Here is an 8,978-nt window from a genome sequence, read left to right as displayed (position 1 = left end):
TATTTGTTTATTTTTGTTTTTATTTCCATTTCTCTAGGAGGTTGGTCAAAAAGGATCTTGCAGTGATTTATGTCATAGAATGTTCTGCCTATGTTTTCCTCTAAGAGTTTTATAGTGTCTGGCCTTATATTTAGGTCTGTAATCGATTTTGAGTTTATTTTTGTGTATGGTGTTAGGGAGTATTCTAATTTCATTCTTTTACATGTAGCTGTTCAGTTTTTGCAACACCACTTATTGAAGAGGCTGTCTTTCTCCATTGTATATTCTTGCCTCCTTTATCAAAAATAAGGTGACCATATGTGTGTGGATTTATCTCTGGGCTTTCTATCCTGTTCCACTGATCTATATTTCTGTTTTTATGCCACTACCCTACTACCTTGATTACTGTAGCTTTGTAGTATAGTCTGAAGTCAGGGAGCCTGAGTCCTCCAGCTTTGTTTTTCTTTCTCAAGATTGCTTTGGCTATTCAGGGTCTTTAGAGTTTCCATACAAATTGTGAATTTTTTTGTTCTAGCTCTGTGAAAACTGCCATTGGTAGTTTGATAGGGATTGCTCTGAATCAGTAGATTGTTCTGGGTAGTACAGTCATTTTCACAATGTTGATTCTTCCAATCCAAGAACATGGTATATCTCTCCATCTGTTTCTATAATCTTTAATTTCTTTTATCAGTGTCTTATACTTTTCTGTATACAGGTCTTTTGTCTACCTAGGTAGGTTTATTCCTAGGTATTTCATTCTTTTTGTTGCAGTGGTAAATGGGAGTGTTTCCTTAATTTCTCTTTCAGATTTTTCATCATTAGTGTATAGGAATGCAAGAGACCTCTATGCATTAATTTTGTATCCTATTACTTTGCCAACTTCATTGATTAGCTCTAGAAGTTTTCTGGTAGAATCTTTAGGATTCTCTACGTATAGCATCATGTCATCTGCAAACAGTGACATCTTTACTTCTTCTTTTCTGATTTGGATTCATTTACTTCTTTTTCTTCTCTGATTGCTGTGGCTAAAACTTCCAAAACTATGTTGAATAATAGAGGTGAGAATGGGCAACTTTGTCTTCTTCTTGATCTTAGAGGAAATGGTTTCAAATTTTCACCATTGAGAACTAGGTTGGCTGTGGGCTTGTCATATATGGCCTTTATTATGTTGAGTCAAGTTCATTCTATGCCTAGTTTCTGGAGAATTTTTATCATAAATGTGTGTTGAATTTTGTCAAAAGCTTTTTCTGAATCTATTGAGATGATCACATGTTTTTTATCCTTCAACTGGCTAATATGGTGTATCACATTGATTGATTTGCATATATTGAAGAATCCTTGCATTCCTGGAATAAACCCCACTTGATCATGGTGTATGATCCTTTTAATATGCTGTTGGATTCTGTTTGCTAGTATTTTGTTGAGGATTTTTGAATCTATTTTCATCAGTGATGTTGGTCTGTAATTTTCTTTTTTTGTGACATTTTTGTCTGGTTTTGGTATCAGGGTGATGCTGGCTTCGTAGAATGAGTTTGGGAGTGTTCCTCCCTCTGCTATATTTCAGAAGAGTTTGAGAAGGATAGGTGTTAGCTCTTCTCTAAATATTTGATAGAATTCACCTGTGAAGCCATCTGGTCCTGGGTTTTTTTTGTTGGAAGATTTTTAATCACAGTTTCAATTTCAGGGCTTGTGATTGGTTTGTTTATATTTTCTATTTCTTCCTGGTTCAGTCTTGGAAAGTTGTACTTTTCTAAGAATTTGTCAATTTCTTCCAGGTTGTCCATTTTATTGGTGTATAGTTGCTTGTAGTAATCTCTCATGATCCTTTGTATTCCTGCAGTGTAAGTTGTTACTTCTCCTTTTTCATTTCTAATTCTGTTGATTTGAGTCTTCTCCCTTTTTTTCGTGATGAGTCTGGCTAATGGTTTATCAATTTTGTTTATCTTCTCAAAGAACCATCTTTTAGTTTTATTGATCTTTGTTATCGTTTTCTTCATTTCCTTTTCATTTATATCTGATCTGATCTTTATGATTTCTTTCCTTCTGCTAACATTGGAGGTTTTGTTCTTCTTTCTCTGATTGCTTTAGGTTTAAGTTTAGGTTGTTTATTTGAGATTTTTCTTGTTTCTTGAGATAGGATTGTATTGCTATAAACTTCCCTCTTAGAACTTTTTGCTGCATCACATAGGTTTTGGGTCATCATGTTTTCATTGTCATTTGTTTCTAGGTATTTTTTTATTTCCTCTTTGATTTCTTCAGTGACCTCTTGGTTATTTTGTAGTGTATTATTTACCCTCCATGTGTTTGTAATTTTAACAGTTTTTTTTTTTTCCCTCTAAGTGGTATCTAGCCTCATAGTGTTGTGGTCGGAAAAGATACTTGATATGTTTTCAATTTTCTTAAATTTACCAAGACTTGATTTGTGACCCAAGATATGATCTATCCTGGATAATGTTCCATGAGCACTTGAGAAGAAAGTGTATTCTGTTATTTTTGGATGGAATGTCCTATAAATATCAATTAAATACACCTTGTTTAATGTGTCATTTAAAGCTTGTGTTTCCTTATTTTTTTCATTTTGGATGATCTGTCCATTGGTGAAAGTGGGTTCTATTATTGTGTTACTGTTGATTTCCCCTTTTATGGCTGTTGGCATTTGCCTTATGTATTGAGGTGCTCCTATGTTGGGTGCCTAAATATTTATAATTGTTATATCTTCTTCTTGGATTGATCCCTTTATCATTATATGGTGTCCTTCTTTGTCGCTTGTAGTAGTCTTTATTTTAAAGTCTATTTTGTCTTATATGAGAATTGCTACTCCAATTTCTTTTGATTTCCATTTGCATGGAATATCCTTTTCCATCCCCTCACTTTCAGTCTGTATGTGTCCCTAGGTCTGAAGTGGGTCTCTTGTAGACCGCATATATATGGGTCTTGTTTTGGTATCCATTCAGCCAGTCTGTGTCTTTTGGTTGGAACATTTAATCCATTTACATTTAAGGTAATTATTGATATGTTTGTTCCTATTACCATTTTCTAAATTGTTTTGGGTTTGTTTTTGTAGGTCTTTTCCTTCTCTTGTGTTTTCTGCCTAGAGAATTCCTTTAGCGTTTGTTGTAAAGCTGCTTTGGTTGTGCTGAATTCTCTTAACTTTTGCTTGTCTGTATAGGTTTTAATTTCTCCATCAAATCTGAATGAGATCCTTGCTGGGTAGAGTAATCTTGGTTGTAGGTTTTCCCCTTCATCACTTTATATATGTCCTGCCAGTCCCTTCTGGCTTGCAGAGTTTCTGCTGAAAGATCAGCTGTTAACTTTATGGGGATTCCCTTCTATGTTATTTGTTACTTTTCCCTTGCTGCTTTTAATATTTTTTCTTTGTATTTAATTTTTCATAGTTTGATTAATATATGTCGTGGTATGTTTCTCTTTGGATTTATCCTGTATGGGACTCTCTGTGCTTCCTGGACTTCACTGACTATTTCCTTTCCCATGTGAGGGAAGTTTTCAACTATAATCTCTTCAGATATTTTCTCAGACCCTTTCTTTTTCTCTTCTTCTTCTGGGACCCCTATAAGTTGAATATTGGTGTGTTTAATGTTGTTGCAGAAGTCTCTTAGACTGTCCTCAATTGTTTTTATTCTTTTTTCTTTATTCTGCTCTGTGGTAGTTATTTCCACTATTTTATCTTCCAGGTCACTTATCTGTTCTTCTGCCTCAGTTATTCTGCTCTTGATTCCTTCTAGAGAATTTTTAATTTCATTTATTGTGTTGTTCATCATTGTTTGTTTGCTCTTTTGTTCTTCTAGGTCCTTGTTAAACATTTCTTGTATTTTTTCCATTCTATTTCCAAGATTTTGGATCATCTTTACTATCATTCTGAATTCTTTTCAGGTAGACTGCCTATTTCCTCTTCATTTGTTTGGTCTGGTGAGTTTTTATCTTGCTCATTCATCTGCTGCATGTTTCTCTGTCTTCTCATTTTAACTTACTGTGTTTGGGGTCTCCTTTTCACAGGCTGCAGGTTTGCAGTTCCCATTGTTTTTGGTGTCTGCCCCCAGTGGGTGAGGTTGGTTCAGTGGCTTGTGTAAGCTTCCTTGTGGAGGGGACTGGTGCCTGTGTTCTGGTGTGTCGGGCTGGATCTTGTCTTTCTGGTGTGCAGGGCCATGCCCTGGGGGGTGTTTTGTGGTGTCTGTGAACTTAGTATGATTTCAGGCAGCCTCTCTGCTAGTGGGTGGGGTTTTGTTTCTGTCTTGCTAGTTGATTGGCATGGGGCATCCAACACTGGAGCTTGCTGACCATTGGGTGGAGCTGGGTCTTAAAGTTGAGATGGAAATCTCTGGGAGAGCTCTCACCGATTGATACTGCATGGGACCAGGAGGTCTCTAGTGGTCCAATGTCCTGAACTCAGCTCTCCCACCTCAGAGGCTTAGGCCTGACACCAGGCTGGAGCACCAAGACATTGTTAGCTACACGTCTTAGGCTTCTAAATATGTATCCAGCATCCACTGCATAGAAGTCTGATTTTCTCCTGCTGTAATTCACTTTCCAGTCCTTGCAGATTGGCTCTGTTAGATCACTCTTCTGATGCTGAGTAAGGCTGCTCACTCTTCCAGTCGGCAGCTCATTTCCTTCCTTAAGCAGGAAGATCTCTGAACTATTTTAGGTTAGTAATTCTCTTTTCATCTTTGTCTAAACTGTTATTAACTCTATTCACTGAGATTTTAATTTTAGTTTTTCATTTTTTCACTTTTGAAAGTCATATTTAGTTCTCTTTCAAATGTTATGTCACTTTTTTTAAGGTTCATGTTCCCTGGAATTCTTTTAAGGTTTGTTTTTATTTCAACATAATAAGTTTTTCGATCTGTATTTTATTATACTAATAATACTATCCCAATAATTAACGGGTTTTTCCCCCTCTTTTCTTATCTATTGTTTCTTAGTCATGGTGTCTTGTATCTTTGTTTGCTTGTTGATCTGTTTACATTTGACTATATGTTTATCATTAAACTTGAAAAATAAATTTTTAGGTGTCAAATTCCGGAATTAAGTGAATTTCCTCTAGATTTACATTTGACTCTGCCAAGTACTTTGGTACACAAGATATAACCACATTAACGGCAGTTCAATGTTTGAGAGTCCATAAAAAGTCCAGGTAATTACAATCTTTCACGAAATTATTTGCAAGAGCTAGCCCAATACCTCTTTTTGGTTACTTTGAGCATGTAGACTTTTAAGTTCCCAGCTTATTGTGGGGAGGGTTTGACCAGACCTGCTTGTGTGGGTCTTGGTCTTTCATTTCTACACCCCTCACCTTATATGGTCATCAAAACAAAAGTGCAAATTTTGTGGGTTCAGCAAATTACCTCAGAATAATAATAGCTACTGCTGGATTCCCATTATTCCTTCTGTTTTAACCTAATAATCTCTCTTGCTTTGGGAGTTCTTCAAGACTTCTAAGGTTTTTATACATTTTAAACAGCTTTGTTTTGGGTTGTTTCTAGTGGGAAAATTGGCATGGAATCCTAGTCACTGTTAATGAAATCCCCTATCCACATCTCTATTCAGATCATTGGGAGCATATATTTTACTCCTCTTTTTTCACATGGACAGTCTGTTGTTTCTACTTTCCCCTTTGTTTAAGTTAGAGTAATAATTTTAAAACAAAATTAAGAGTTAAAAATTTAAGTAACAATAAATTAAACTTACCCAAATACTAAGGCACTAATAAAGCTCTCATACTATTTTTGCTTTTTTTCCATTTTCTAGATATTAGTTTTCAGATTCATGAAGAAATTTCATGAGGTTGCAGTCATAAACCATGCATTAGAGGAAGGATTAAGTTCTTGGCAGCTCTGAAAATAAGCTATAACCTGTGTATATTTATACATAGGGAGAGGATCCTTAATTTTATAACATTTTCAAGTGGGCTTATCATAATCCATAAAAGACTGAGAATTGTATTAGCTTTCAATTCTGATACTTTTGCAAAAAATTTACTATATTGTAGTGCTTTCTATGCCAACAGAGAAACTTTGAAGTATTGTGAAAACTGTCTCACAACCCCTTGTGTTTCTCTGCAGGACTCTGCCGTGCCTTTCTCTCAGTGATGAATGCCTGGGTCCACTTCTTCATGTGTTACGGGGAGCACAGCAGTGACGTACCTCCTTCTTAGGAGCTATCACCCCCGGGGCAGAGATGGGATTAGGTTGATGGGACTCTTATACCATGGATGAATAGGATTTGAGATGTTTTTCCACCAGGGTCTGATGGCTTGCAACAAAATCAAGTCACTAGGCCTTTTCTGCATGCAGAGAACCTTCTGGGACATAAAGGCCTTTGCCTTGAGTAGGAAGCAGGAGAACAGAAGTCGTCCACAGTGTCAGGATTTCACTGAGAGTTTGCTGGGGCTCAAGAGACCTGAGAGCATAATGGTCAGTGGAGAGCCTCATTCTTCCCTTTCCTTTCTCTGGCAGTGCCCTCCACACACTCAGGAGAGACAGCTACACAGTCTGCATGACAACTTCTAGAAAGAAGTGGGAGCAGCAAGGGTCTCAACAGGGGGCTAAGACCAAAGGGTGAAGACATGCAGGCTCCAGTCAATGAGGGAGAGGAAGGAGGAAATAGAGAGCTCCCAGCTTTGATGCTTGTAGGGATTATTGAATTAGGTGGGTTTGAGGTTCTGGGACACAGTGACCCTGTCCCCATCCCTGTTGCCCTGGGTTCCCATTTCCACGGCCAGTAATGACTCAGCAGCTGTGCAGAATATTGCGCTGAAGCCTTGGGTTACTATATTCCCCCACATCACTGGCAGTTAGTGGGCAAGCCTCTTGGGCAGCCTTGGGTGATGAAACCTAGCACAGCAGCAGGAGAATGGGAATGCAAATTCTCAAGCCCCCACCCTCACCCTTCCTTCCTCTTTCAGGGGCTCAAAGTCTGGCAGGAGGAAGACCAGCAGCAACTGACTGGGCAGACTTCCCAGGACGATGCAGCCACTCCTGCTCCTGGTGGTCCTTCTCCTGCCTCCCAGGGCTAGGGCAGGTGAATGACCGTCCCCATCCTCAGAGGCCAACCCCATCCCATAGACTCTGGAGCCAGACCACTCAGGCACTCCCTAACCCTGTATCATTGGGCAGCTTGTATGAGTTCAGAGTTCCTCAGCTCCATCATCTATAAAACAGGAATTATGTCAGGCCTACCTCAGAGAGCTGACATGAGAGTTAAATGACTTAGTGTACATAAAATTCCTGGAGTCGTCCTGGCACGTACTACTTGCTATATAAACATGCTCTCTGAACTCATTCTGCAGCTCCTGTGGCAGAGCCTAGGAGATAAAGATACAGCAATAGCAGGCCCGCCGGCTCATCCTTAGAGCCTTAAATTCATGAGCTGCCCATGAGCTGGACTCACAGGGATCTGGAGACTCCCTGAGGAAGAAAGTAGCACGGGACTGCAGGGAGAGGCTGCTCAGAGGGCTCCGGATCTGCCATCCCCACAGCAGAGGAACCTTCCTCATTATGGGAGGCTGCAGCTGGCCTTGCCTTCTGGGGAGGTGGGAGGGCGCTGAGGCTGGGATGGGGAGCCAGTGGCGTTTCCTGCAGACTCCTGGAGCCTCCCCCAAGGCTGGTGCCCTGCAGACCCAGTTCTCATGAACCACCAGCTTCTCCGGCCCGTGTAGCACCTCTCCTGCCTCGCCATCTTCTAACATTTCTGGAGCCACCAAGCCGAAGCCCACACACCTGTCAGTGCAGAGATAAGTGCCTAATGCTTCCTTCCAGGGCAGATCATCGGAGGCCAAGAGGCCAGGCCCCATTCCCACCCTTACATGGCATATATTCAGATCCAGAGACCAGGGTATCTGACCACTTGTGGGGGGTTTCTGGTGCGAGAAGACTTTGTGATGACAGCAGCTCAGTGCTGAATCAGGAAGAAATAGAAAATATGAACAGACCAATCACAAGCACTGCAATTGAAACTGTGATTAAAAATCTTCCAACAAACAAAAGCCCAGGACCAGATGGCTTCACAGGCGAATTCTATCAAACACTTAGAGAAGAGCTAACACCTATCCTTCTCAAACTCTTCCAAAATATAGCAGAGGGGGGAACACTCCCAAACTCATTCTACAAGGCCACCATGACCCTGATACCAAAACCAGACAAAGATGTCACATAGAAAGAAAACTACAGGCCAATATCACTGATGAGCATAGATCCAAAAATCCTCAACAAAATACTAGGAAACAGAACCCAACAGCACATTAAAAGGATCATGCACCATGATCAAGTGGGGTTTATTCCAGGAATGCAAGGATTCTCCAATATACACAAATCAATCAACGTGGTACACCATATTAACGAATTGAAGGAGAAAAACCATATGATCATCTCAATAGATGCAGATAAAGCTTTCAACAAAATACAACACCCAATTATGATAAAAACCCTTCAGAAAGTAGGCATAGAGGGAACTTTCCTCAACATAATAAAGGCCATATATGAAAAACACACAGCCAACATCGTCCTCATTGGTGAAAAAATGAAACCATTTCCACTAAGATCAGGAACAAGACAAGGTTGCCCACTCTCACCACTCTTATTCAACATAGTTTTGGAAGTTTTAGCCACAGCCATCAGAGAAGAAAAATAAGTAAAAGGAATCCAAATCGGAAAAGAAGAAGTAAAGCTGTCACTGTTTGCAGATGACATAATACTATACATAGAGAATCCTAAAGATGCTACCAGAAAACTACTGGAGCTAATCAATGAATTTGGTAAAGTAGCAGGATACAAAATGAATGCACAGAAATCTTTGGTGTTCTTATATGCTAATGATGAAAAATCTGAAAGTGAAATTAAGAAAACACTCCCATTTACCATTGCAACAAAAAGAATAAAATATCTAGGAATAAACCTACCTAAGGAGACAAAAGACCTGTATGCAGAAAATTATAAGACACTGATGAAAGAAATTAAGGATGATACAAATAGATCGAGAGATAT

General features: G+C 39.3%; 1 long non-coding RNA gene across 1 annotated transcript; it reads left to right on the top strand.

Annotated features, from left to right (window-relative positions):
• The first annotated feature begins 5,884 nt into the window (after nucleotides 1-5,884).
• LOC132596766 (uncharacterized) lies at nucleotides 5,885-7,884 on the top strand. The gene is made up of 3 exons (XR_009562770.1): nucleotides 5,885-6,644; nucleotides 6,902-7,017; nucleotides 7,755-7,884. It is a non-coding gene; the product is annotated as an uncharacterized lncRNA (long non-coding RNA).
• The last annotated feature ends 1,094 nt before the right edge of the window (nucleotides 7,885-8,978 follow it).

This window comes from Globicephala melas, chromosome 2 (assembly GCF_963455315.2).
Source record: "Globicephala melas chromosome 2, mGloMel1.2, whole genome shotgun sequence".
Taxonomy (NCBI): domain Eukaryota; kingdom Metazoa; phylum Chordata; class Mammalia; order Artiodactyla; family Delphinidae; genus Globicephala; species Globicephala melas.
This window is presented reverse-complemented; position numbering and strand designations above follow the sequence as displayed.